General features: G+C 39.4%; 1 protein-coding gene across 1 annotated transcript in view; it reads right to left on the bottom strand.

Moving 5' to 3' along the window:
• Positions 1-13,323, bottom strand: part of GRIK2 (glutamate ionotropic receptor kainate type subunit 2) — a 732,075-nt gene extending 718,752 nt beyond the window's left edge. The window contains exon 1 of the mRNA XM_070450050.1: positions 13,249-13,323. The gene's annotated coding sequence lies outside the window, so the exon portion shown is untranslated. The remainder of the gene's footprint in view (positions 1-13,248) is intronic.

Genomic DNA, 13,323 nt, shown 5'->3' on the forward strand with positions numbered 1-13,323 from the left:
CTGTCTTCAGTCTTTCCCAGCATTGGGGTCTTTTCAAATGAGTCAGTTCTTCCATCAGGTGGCCAAAGTATTGGAGCTTCAGCTTCAGCATCAGTCCTTACAATGAATATTCAGGACTGATTTCCTTTAGGATTGACTGGTTTGACCTCATTGCAATCCAAGGGACTCTCATGATCTGATTCTTACATGATCCCAGGTGGCTCAACGGTAAAGAATTATCCTGCCAATGCAGGAGGTGCAGGAGACATGGTTTGGATCCCTGGCTGGGTTGGGAAGATCCCCTGGAGAAGGAAATGGCAACCCACTCAGGTATTGTTGACTGAAAAATCCCATGGTCAGAGGAGCCTGGTGGGCTACAGTCCATGGGGTTGCAAAGAGTCCGATGTGATTGAGCAGACACAAAAACAATCACAGGATATAGTCTCCTCATTTTTACAAATGAGGAGCAAAAGTTTTAGAACAATTGCATGCATAGCAAAAACAACACTGAACTAAGGGTTCCACCAGCTGAACCTCTATTTAAATATAATGTCTTTGTAACTCAGTTAATTCCTATATGCTTCTGTCTACTTATTTGTAAACTCTGGAGGAGGGATTTATTAGTATTTTGAAATCTATGAGGACATGAAATTTTTAAAAACATGATAGTTTCTTGACAGACCCAGGATCACATCATAGTCACTGATGAAATGGGAGCAGTACCCAGGCCTCCAGAGTTTGACCATTATCCAGATGATGAAATGTTTCTGAAATCAAAAACTGAGCTGCAAAAAAATATAGTTCTTTGCTTTTATCTTTCATTCAAAATCATTAGAAACATGCAGAACTCATAATCTAACTTGAAAACAAATATTTCTGTATAAAGAGATAAATTTTGTTCATTTAGCAAAAAGCACTAAAAACACTAATTTAATAATTTGTGTCTAAAGTTAATGTGTATAGGAAGTAGTACCATAATAATTTTTATAAATATCACCCTGATTAAACTCATTTAGCATTTGGACCCAAGTAATAAACATTTCTAGAGAAAATCATAGAACTGGGATATATGAATTGAATAGTGTCTCCCTAAAATTCATATCTACCTAGAACTATGAATGTGACCTTATTTAGAAAAAGTCTTTGTATGTGCTATCAAATTGAGATTTACTGAAGAAGTCTTATTATCCCACAAGTATTTTGAAAAATGTAAATAATTTAATTGTAAAAATTATAATTTCTAACATCTAAAGCACCACATTATATAGTATACTATGGATCACATATTTTTTTGTGCCCATGCATAATTACTAGCTAAAATATTACAAAATTATTCCCCAAAGTTATAAACTTTAAAACTGATTTTTTTCTTCAGAGATAGAATTTAATAATTAGATACAAGGAATGATCACTGCAGATGGTCAAGTTTCATAAGTAAGCCTGTATTTTGCTAGTGACTGGACAACCCTGGAAGATAGTGATTCCATCTGACTGTGCTCAGAAGAGCCAGGACTTTTAATGCATACATTAGCAGTGCATTGGACCCTTTGCTGTCCCTAAGGCAAAATTATTGGATCAGCTCTTATATTCTAATTCTTTCTCCTTTTCCTCCAGATTACTCATTTATCGCTGTGTAACCCTGGCAGGAGTTCCATATTTAAGTTTCCCCTATAAAATCTGATGGCGAACTTACAGTATTACTTTTTTTTTTTGGTCCTTTTACTGGTTTTAAAATTGAAGAAGGTTAACCAAAAAAAAAAAAAAAAAAAACCCTTTGTTAAATATTGAGTTGGCCAAAAAGTTCATTCAGTTTTTTCCATTCCATCTAATGGGAAAATCCAAACTTTTTGTCCAACCTACTATATGTTATATGGAGGCACTCCAATAGGTGTTTTGCATATTTATCTCACTAAATCTGCCTAAAGCAATCCTGCAAAGAAGGTATAGAGACTGGAATTGAAGGGTATTCAGTTCCTGAGTCTACTCATGATTGTTGAGCATAGTTTTGCTTACCTCTGAAGTTCAGACTCTTTCACTCTACTCCCTAGGAGTGACTTTAATAAGAAAGAAATACCATTTTGAAAATGAAATGTACTAGGTTGATAGGAGGCCTTCTGTTGGCCAAGTGTATATGTGATAATATGCTTGGTTTCACATCAGTACTATCAGCGCAGCTTCAAAATAGTGTTGCCCTATTTTCTATAAAAGTAGTTTTTTTTCCAGAAGGACAACTCTGAAACATTTTGAAACTAAACTAATTTTCAAGGCTTTATCTCTCATATTGTTGAAATGTCTTATTTATATGTCAGTTTTCCTACAGTGTTTCATGCAGAAAACAAATAAAACAATTGCTGATTCTTGTATTTTCCTGGTCGACAAAGCTTTTAAACAGAAAAGAATCCTAAAGTTCAACTCCACTGACCCTATGAAAACTCTTCAAGTTCAAAACTTGATTTTAAGTTTGACACTTTCTATTGCCTGCAATAGAATAGGTGAGGGAAATCTAAGATTAAACTGTCAAGTGTGGAAAAGAAAGATATCATTGATAGAAAAAGGAGATGTGTACCCCCAGTTCACTTCTCTGCAAAATGAGATATTCTTAAAGATTGAAGAGCATTGATGAAAACAAAACTGAGACTGTGGTGAAAGTCCTCCTGTATATTTAACATGTTGATTAATTTATATACATCTATCTATTCCTTAATGTAGAATTGGAACACATGATCTCAATATAAAACAAAATAACTGAAATCTTAAAGTTTCCAGAAAAAAATGAAGTTATATTTACAGAAGAATGCATAGGGTTTCCTAATAATAAAAAAAAAGAATATTTCATAGTTTGGGTGCTTGTTACAAGCACATAATAAATTTCTGCATCTACTTCTTAACCTCTCTGTCTCTCTTAAGAGTACACAAACATACAGTGATTTTTCTGTTTGTCAAAGAAAGTACTACAATTTCTAAAGCTGCCCATTGAGTGGTTCTGAGCCATAGCCAAAAGCTATTTCAAAATGAGGACAGATTTCTTTTCTCCCTGGGGACAAACAACAAGCTGCTTCCTCAGCCCTGCATTCTAAGCCTTTTCTCCCTCAGAACTTGTTTAGTTCTAGGTGTAAAAAGACACTTCTTCCACTATTAAAATGCTGACAGCAATCAAGTTGGGTATGTCCATTTTTCATTCATTTCATGTTAAATTAAATCATCTGTAGTTCTATAACAATGAATTTGGCCATACACTTAAAGAGAAACAAAAAAGATTTCAACTACTCCTTTGGAAAAGAAACAACTACCAAACTGTTCTCAGATATGGGTCAAGAACAGGTTATTGTGAATATACTCAAATGTAATTATGACATACATTCATAAAATCCTGGCACTGTCTCCACTTTCATCAAAGAGGGAGCAAAGAGGTTGCTTTGGATATCAGTGGTTAAAGCCATCTCCTTTGCCTGACCCATCACTGTACTTTCTCAAGTCCGCCTTCCCCATCCATTGTATTTCCATCTGTATTTGTATTTCCAAAATAACAATGCATTTTGTTACCACTGCAGAATTTCCCCAATATAGCGCCTTTTCATATTTCCATAGAGCTTGAACAACCTGCAGATGAATTCTCACAACATCCCTTCAGACTTCCCCTGTGGATTCAAACACAATATGCAATTATGTCATTTATATCAGCACAGGGAAACTAAGAAAGGTTAATGTTCCAGTGCTTTTAACGGAGTTCTTTCTGCACCATACCATTTTATTTCTCTGTGAGGAAAACAAAAGTACAATTACAGTTGGTGATAAAAGAACTGAACCAAATAGGCCTGGATCATGTTAATGATATTGAGTCAAGCCTTGGCTCTCAGAAATATCCCTGACTTGCTGCATTATAGGCACCCAGGAAGCTACTAGCTTTCTTCCTCACTGTTTGGATTTTCTCCTATTTAACTTCCAGGATGGGAGGGGGAGAGAGAGAAGGGAAAGTAATATGTTTTGCATGCAAATCATTTGTCTTATAAAGAAAAACAGTGTTAATTTATCAGTTTCAAAAATTTCTAACATTAATCCCATTTTGAAATGAAAATAAGAAAAAAATATTTTAATAACTCACCTTAACTAATATGTTAGTGGTTTTGTTAAAAATATTTTAATAACTGCTATGTTAGTGGGGTTTTTTTTTACCTTAACTACTAATAGTAATCCCATTTTGAAAAGAAAATAAGAAAAACATATTTTAATAACTTACCTTACCTAATACATTAGTCTTTTGGTGTACACACACGTGTGTGTGTTTATGAATTTTTTTTATTAGATTCACATGGCCATTGCATATTTTTCTCCCCGGGGGCAAGATTCCAGTTTGCTGCTTAGAAGAGGCTTGAGTTTTGCCAAGGGCAAATGCATAAATATTTCTATAACATTGCCACTCTTCCCTGCCTGTCAACTGCCAAGGGCTCTGGCAAGGATAAGACTTCACACAAGGGAAGACCAACCAAACTGGTGCATTTAGCAGAAGCCAGGGACCTACCGAAGGACAGCTGTCAATGAGATACCAAACTATGCAGTAGAAAGGAACATGGATCTAAGATGAGAGACAAATGACTAAAAAGAGGAAGGCTGACAGAACTCAAGTTCTGAGGACCAATATCTTAGCAGCAGAGATGGAGACTCTGGCATTTCAAGAGAGAACACTTGGGGCTGCATCTAGGCATAAAGAGACGCAGTCAAGAGGAGGAATCCAGACAATTATAGGTGGTACCCTCTTCAGCACCAAAAAAAAAAAAAAAAAAGAGCTATCTATGAAAAGATGTGGAGGAGTGGTGATGCATTTGAAATGTGTATAAATATCAAATCACAATGATGTGTCCCAGGAATGAAGAGCACACTGTAGATCAATTATACCTCAGAAACAAACTTGTAGAAAACGAGAGTAGATTTGTGAGGCAGGGGAGAGAAGGAAGGAGAACTGGATGAATGTAGTCAAAAGGTCCAAACTTCCAGTTATAAATACTAAGGATGTAACGTACAACATGATAAATATAACTAACACTACTGTATATTATATGTGAAAGTTGTTGAGGGAATAAATCCTAAGGGTTCCTATTACGAGGAAAAATGTTTTTTTCATATTTCTGTAAATTTACATAGATTTGAGATGATGAAGTTTCACTAAACTTATTATGGCAATCATTTCATGATTTTGTGTGATACTATAATGGTGGAGATGTGTCATGACATGTTTGTCAAAGCCCATAGAATGCACAAAACCAGGAGTAAAGCCCAGGGGAAGCTGAACTTTGGATGATTATGATGTGTCAATGCAGGTTTATCAGTTGTAACAAATGTGTCACTCTGATGGGGAAGGTTGATGGTGAGGGTAGCTGTCTGTGTGTAGAGGGCCAGGGAGTATATAGGACCTCTGTAGTTTCTGCTCAATTTTCCTGTTAACCTAAAATTTCTCTAAAAAATAAAATCGCTTAATAAAATATGGTGCCATTAAGGTCAGAAGAGAACCAGAAGCCAGGCTGCTTCAGCACTGACCCAAAACACCAAGCAAAAAAGAGTCCCGAGCATGCCTTGCTCTCCAGGGCCAGGCTCAACTTTAGGGACAAAGAGACATGATTGAACCTAGAGTTGTATGACACTGTGGACTGAATTGTGTCCTCCCAAGGTTCGTATTTTGAAACTCTAACACCTACTGTGATGTCATTTGCCAATTGTACTTAAAAAAAAAAAACAACTATTTGACTGTAACAGGTCTGTTTCAGCAGACAGGGTCTTTAGTTGTGGCATATGGGATCTAGTTCCCTGAATTGGGATCGAACCTAGGCCCCTTGCATTGGGAATGCAGAGTCTTAGCCACTGGACCACCAGGAAAGTCCCCTTGAAGACTGGACTTTTTAAGAGATAATTATGTTTGGATGAGGTCATGAGAGTCCTCGTGATAGGATTCATGTCCTTATAAGGAGACACAGAGCTAACCCTCTCTTTCTCTCTCATGTGAGGACACAGTGAGGTGGCCATTCAAAAGCCAGGAAGAGTTTTCACCAGAACCCAACTATACTGGCACAGTGACCTCAGATTTCCAGCATCCAAAGCAATGAGAAGATAAATCATTGTTAAAGTCATCCAGTATATGGTATTTTGTTATGGCAACTTTAGCCAACAAAAACATGTGATACCACTCAGGTCCACTTCTCCTGAGCCAACGTTTCTAAAGGCCAATATAAACGGGGAGGGGGATAGGGAAACATAATCACGGCTTCTGTTTAATCAGGTGTGTTTGTCCAACAGGCATAGCTATCCAGACAAACAGCACATGAAAGAAGGGGAAGGGCTTTCTCTGAGAGGTAGTGAGATGAAGGGTGGAGGACTTGATTCTGTGGTTAAGTTAGGATTTTCCTTCTTGGTGGGAAGTCCCACTACTTACAAGGTTATAACCAACTTTCTATTAAAAGTAAGAATTAGGGGAGAAGGAAGGGTTGGAGATCAGGTAGGAAAATGCACTCCTGGTGGGTGCCCCCCTGGGTGCCCTCCAGGTCGATCTCCTGGTGTAGCGCCTCCCTTGCCTGAGACTAAATGCCCTGAGAAGCTCAGTATAAATGGATGGATATGCTGTGCTGTGCTTGGTCGCTCAGTCGTGTCTGACTCTTTGCAACCCCATGGACTGTAGCCCACTAGGCCCCTCTGTCCGTGGGGATTTTCCAGGCAAGAATACTGGAGTGGGTTGCCATGCCCTCCTCCAGGGGATCTTCCCAACACAGGGATTGGGAAGGTGACCTAGGTGTCCCACACTGCAGGCGGATTCTTTGCCATCTGAGCACCCAGGGAAGCCCAAGAATACTGGAGGGGGTAGCCTATCCCTCCTCCAGGGGATCTTCCTGACCCAGGAACCCAACCGAGGTCTCCTGGATGGCAGGGGGATTCTTTACCAGCTGAGCTACCAGGGGAGCCCATAAATGGGTGGATGAAGTGAAGTGAAGTGAAAGTCCCTCAGTCGTGTCCAACTCTTTGTGACCCCATGCACTACACAGTTCATGGAATTCTCCAGGCCAGAATACTGTGTAGTATACTGGAGTGGTAGTCTTTCCCTTCTCCAGGGGATCTTCCCAACTCAGGGGAACCCAGGTCTCCCGGATTGCAGGGGGATTCTTACCAGCTGAGTCACAAGGGAAGCCCATAAATGGATGGTTAGCTTTACCTTAAAAGAAAAAGTTCTTGTTGCTTGGACCTCCATTTATAACACTAAGCAGTGTAGTATTTTAATGTTTTAATGTAGAAACGAAAAAAGTTTTTATATGGATATGAAGATAAATGGGTATTTTTTTTTTTTCATTAAGAGAAAAATACCGTTCTGGTCACAGGGAGTCAAATTTGGGGTGAGTAGTCTAGGTAGAAATAAGCATCTTCTTTTGAGTGGGGGGTGGGGGAGGTGGTGCTTGAAAATTCGGCTATTTGGGGCTGTTGTTCCCTCACTACCACTTCAGGGGTTCTATGCGCCCTGCTCACCATTCTGGGGAGACTGATACTGGTTGGTTTAACAAGTGGAGGCCCGTGATAGCAGTAATAGTCACCTGAACCCTTGAGCTTTGGTTTAAAAGACACACATATACATGCAGGGGTTGGAGATATGTTTGCTGGTCAACTTGAGTATGTTACTGATAAGAGGGTATAGGGGTTATTTACTGGTGGGATTAGCATATCACTGAAGCAGGTCATTTGACATATTAAAAAAATTTTAAAGCCAAACCGAAGTTTAGATTTTAATCACATCTGTAGGGTTTCTAAGTATTTGTTTCCCAGAATGGCCTGTTTGCTTTAGTTGTCTCTTTCCCATCTCTGGTCTTGGAGGAAATGGGAACAGTATTGGAGTCAAAACACTTGTAATTTTGTATTCTGCTATTTATTCCCTGAGTGTGAGATATTCACTTCCTTTGTTAAGATTCCTGAGGAGTTATTTTTTTTTTTCCTTTGATAATAAATTGAAACCCCACCTCATCCCTACATTTCCCTGACTGTTTCTGGCTGTTTTTGTGTTGGTTGCAGCAAGCAGACTATGATTTTTCTCAGACAATTTCTAATTACCGTGTACAGTATGTTCAGAGTTAGATAACTCCTCACTGTAAACAAACTGTGTTCACTGTCCAGAGCAGCTCTAATAAATCAATCTAACACATGAATAAATAAATTCAATTTGTATATGGCCAATTTTGACCAAACTCTTCAATCCTTGCAAGTTTCTAAACCTATCTTTGCTTCATAGTTAGATGCATATAAATCTTTTACTAGACACAGAAGAAACTGCTGAAGGCAAGAAAACATATTTAGATGTCTATAATCCAACTTGCTTTGTGAATAAGTACTATGTTACTTTGAATGAGTACCAAGTTGTGTCTGACTCTTTGCAACCCATGGATTGCAGCACCCCACACTTCCCTGTCCTTCACCATCTACCGGAGCTGCTCAAACTCATGTCCATTGAGTTGGTGATGCCATCCAACCATTTTATCCTCTGTCACCCCCTTCTCCTCTTGCCCTCAATCTTTCCCAGCATCAGGGTCTTTTCCAGTGAGTTGGCTCTTTGCATTAGGTGGCCAAATTATCGGAGCTTTAGCATCAGTCCTTCCAATAAATATTCAGGGTTGATTTCCTTTAGGATTGACTGTTTGATCTCCTTGCTGGCTAAGGGGCTCTCAAGAGTCTTCTCCAGCATCACAGTTCAAAGGCATCAATTTTTGACTGGAGAACAACAAAAGTATAAAAGATGTGAAAAATCTTTAAGAATATAAAAGTAACTAAGGTGGTGAGTGTACCCATGAGTCCTCTTGGCCCTTGTCTGTTAAGTGAAAAAGCAATGGAAAATAGAGGAAATATAGATAAATATGATGCATTTTTGGTTTTTAAAAACCCCGTCATTAAAAATCATCTCAAACAAGAGTTGCCCTTTGGCTTTTCCATTCTTGTAATTGCTGAATAGTTCCACACTCATCAGAGCCATTTCCCATGTACTCTGACTCTTCCTTCTAGAATAACAGAGCATCATTTTCAATTTATATTCAAAGGTGCCCTAGTGTTCTTTTTTTCCCTCTTCCTTCAAGGGACGATTACTAGAATCTGGTGAAGTGCCCCATAACAGCACACTGAAGCTTAGTGAAGGGTCAAAGATAAAGGTTTCCCCAGCCCTTCTTGGCTCAATGGTCAGAGAGCGAAGGTGGGGGTGGGCTCAAGGTCCTACCTCTGTGAATACACCCATATATACAGAGTAATATGATAAAACCCTGTGCTTTTGCTAGTTGCAGTAAGAAAATGAAGCTCTAAAAATTTACTTTTTTTGGATGTGATGCTGAAGATGACAATAATAGAAGCTAAAAATTTACTCTTCAATTAGAGGAGGATCTCAAAATTTCCATAGCCATTAAGAGATGAAAATCTGAGAACACTCTAGCAGAGAAGGGAAGGTGGGCAAAATAACATGTATGGGCAAAGGTGGAAGTTAGAAATTATATTGGTTCCTGTGTGTGTGTGTGTGTGTGTGTGTGTGTGTGTAAGTCACTCAGTCGTGTCCAACTCTTTGCGTCTCCATGGATTGTAGCCTGCGAGGCTCCTCTGTCTGTGGAATTCTCCAGGCAAGGTTACTGGAGTCGGTTGGCATTCCCTTCTCCAGGGGATCTTCCTAACCCAGGGATCAAACCCAGATCTTCTGCACTGCAGGCAGATTCTCTACCCGAGAACAGAATTAGCCTAATCTATGGATATCATGTTACTAAAGTGCCCACCCACAGCCATTTGACTGCCATAACCTCCCAGTCCCAAATTGGCTGACATTCTGCCCTCCCCAAGATATCCTGTTGTAGAGGTAATAGACCTCCCCGGGGAAGGAAGCTCATTAGAATGACTTCTAGTACCAGGGCCATGTATTGAGGGCCTACTAAGTGCTATAGACATCCTCTCATTTAATACTCAGAGCAAACTTCAGAAATGTCCTTACTCTGATTTTCTAATTCAGGACATAGATTTAGAACTGGTAAATAACTTGATGAAGTTCACAAAACCAGAAAGGATAGAAGATGGAATTTTACCCCACGCTTGTAGAACTAGAGTCCATGTAGCCAGAAGTATGTGGTGCTGTGTTGAGATTATAACCAGGAGAGGAAATGGCAATTCACTCCAGTATTCTTGAGTGGGAGATTCCATGGACAAAGAAGCATGGCAGGCCACAGTCCACAGGGGCCACAACGAACATGAATTAGCAACTAAACAACAGCACAGCAATGTGGTGCTGTGTTGGGATTATAACTGGGAAGAAATTTGACACATGATTTTATATTAAAATAAGCACACATGACTAGTTTATACGACATAATGTCCATTTTATAAGGACTTTAAGACATGGGACTTCGAAGAAACTTTTAGGTGTATTAGGTTTATTAGTCCACCTGGGCTGTGTCCCAGGTCCTCTTTCAGTTTCATTCGCCTGTCATTGGATTGAAAAGTGGAGAGTATGCTCCTTCCATGCAACTGCTTAGATAACAGAGTTTCAGCTTTTCTAAAGTTTTTTGAGGGCAAATGGAAAAAAGCATGACAAATGAAAATGCAAAAGCTTAGACACAGGAGAATAATTAAAAACACAGAATCTTTTGTGTTTGGGTTGACATCAGCTCCGAGCTCTCACTTCATTCCTGTTTCACTGCGCACCAGACAAGACAACCAGGCCAGCCAGCCTCATGTGGAGCTGAGTCGTCACTGTGCTTGGGTTCGGAGGCTTTCTTGGGTTTCCCCCACAACCCCCTTCTTGCTCTATTTTTTAAAAGTGTTTATTTATTTATTCAGCTGCATTGGGTCTTAGTTGTGTCATTTGGGATCTTCTGTTGCAGCGTACAGACTCTAGCTGTGGCACATGGGCTCCAGAGCATGCCGACTCAGTAGTTGCCGCATGGGCTTAGCTGCTCCCTAGCAAATGGGACCCTATTTCCTCAACCAGGGATCAAACCCAGGTCCCCTGCATTACAAGGTGGATTCTTGACCCCTGGACAGTGAGGGAAGTCCCCCCTCCCCCCATTTCTAGGAAGAGCCCCACATCTGGCCCTGGCTCTGCTCCACCTCAGCTCTGAGGAACCACCTCATTATCCGGCTCCATATATCCCTTCCACTACACAACAATTCTACAGAGGACTTCACCATCTAAAAGCCAGGAACACGTGCTTGCAGATTCTGCCCCCAAGACGCCCTCTAGCACGTGACTCACCCCTTTCCACTTCCTTCATTCCTTTGAACCATAACTACTGCTAGTTATTGTTACCACATAATCCCCACTATTAGTTGAAGATTCCACATTCCAGCTTAAAACAGCGCAAGAAGCTGGTCTCCTGAGCAGTCCAATGGTTTTGATGTCTGCTGACGTGACCTAACCAGAGTCATTATCTCATGACGCTCCCAATCAGGCTATCACTACCTGGCAGGAGTGTTTTACGCAGGTAGGAAAATTTGGCAACTATAGCTGAGAACTCACAGGGTTTTATCCTAGGTTTCTATAATCCCAAATCAGGGAAAAGCCTATTATATACAATAGAGAGTTTTTTAAATGGAGATAAGATCTGGGAACACGTGTCTGAGCCACATGTCTCCAGAGGCACAGTCTCTTTTACCTCGTTTTCTGTTCTATCTACTGGGCTCCCATCAAAATGTCCAATCACTGAAACAGATCCCAAGGCAGTTTACAGGAAGTGGTGAATGAACAGTGAGCCCAAACTTCCCTCCCCAAATTAGAACGTATTCATTCAAATGAATCTCCTGTTGATGAGGTCTGTGGAAGAGCCCCAGGGCAGGCAGACGGATTCTGCTCTATTTCCATCACTACCTTGCAGACTAGTAAGGCCGGCAACAAAACCCATGGAATCACAGGGCCTAATGCCGTTCACCTGCTGTCCTTTTTACCTTTTGAAAAAGGCTTCGTTCTCATCAGTAAAATAGTGAAAGCAGTCTTTCAATAGCAGAGAATATATTTTTAAAACTATAGTGGAAAGTATCCAAATATAGAAATTTTCTATCCTGCTTTCCCCCATTTTTGCTTTGCAGCAAATTCTATAATGAAAAACCAGAAAGAAATAACTCTTTTTGTCCTCATACCTTTCCACACGAATTTGCAAATCTTCCAGTCTGTCCTTCCATCAAAAAATTTCTAGTTTGGAAAGCCTGGAAGATACGACCCAAATTCACCCCATTCTGCCTCCACACATGACCAATCACAGAAGCATAAAGCTCTTTCATTTTTCAAATGAACATGACTTTTTGGAGAAGTCCTTTATTTTGATACAAATCTCATTCTGGAAGAAAACAGGAATGGTCAATATTTCCTGATGTATCATGCTGTTCATCTACAATAACCAATTTATTCGGAGATTTATTACCTTACCCCAGCCCACTGCTTAGCACTGACAAAGCTGATAAGAAATTCACTGTATTTATGAAACTACAATACTTTTGGTTAGATGAAAAAGATACACATAAAGATGTGCAATAACTGTTTTTACGTAACCAGAGATAGATTCAGTGTGTTGAAACGGCAGAGCCGCCTTAAGGAGTCAAGTGTTGCTAAACCCTGGCTGAAGGTCTCCTGGGTTCCCACTTAGGAGAGCTTCTGTTAGGCAGAAACTGTATTATGAAAATGCCATCTCGTTCATATCTCTGACAAGTATGTGTCAGTGTTAAGATCCCATTAAATGCAAATTTGATCTTTTATAAAATCATGTTTAAAGCTAATATCACAGAGCATCAGTTAGACTTCTGTATGCTTTGAGGAGGCCGAAAACTGCATTTATTTCAAAGATACCTTGTGATATGTATAAAACAGAAATTTCATCAAGTTTAACTAATTACAAGTCAAATTCCATTCCCAATATGTAAATAAAGTCATCCCCCTGTTGTTTACTTATTTGGTTCATTTTTCCTTTGAAGAATTCTGGTCCCTGAAATCAATAGTAACTGATTTATTCTTCAGTCATGCTTTATTTACCAGGCATGAGGAATGAGGTTTTTGGAAAAAGGGAGGATTGCCTATCTTTTAAACTATACTTTCAAACCTTAAAAATTTTAATTATGGTAACATAATCTTACAAATATGCTTTATGCATTTCAATTACTCAAAGAACTTACATTATTCAATTAGATTTGGACCCTCTCCTTCACTCTTCAAGGTCTGTAAAACAAATATTTTCACTATACAGAAGGGGGGAAAAAATGAAAGCTCAGAGAAGTTAAATGACTTTCAAAATCACTTACCTTGTAAGTAGAAGACACAATATCAGAATCTTCAGACTCCACAAAAAGTGTTCTTTTCATCAATAAAGTCTTTTG

Source organism: Odocoileus virginianus, chromosome 19, assembly GCF_023699985.2.
Source record: "Odocoileus virginianus isolate 20LAN1187 ecotype Illinois chromosome 19, Ovbor_1.2, whole genome shotgun sequence".
In the NCBI taxonomy this organism is placed as follows: Eukaryota; Metazoa; Chordata; class Mammalia; order Artiodactyla; family Cervidae; genus Odocoileus; species Odocoileus virginianus.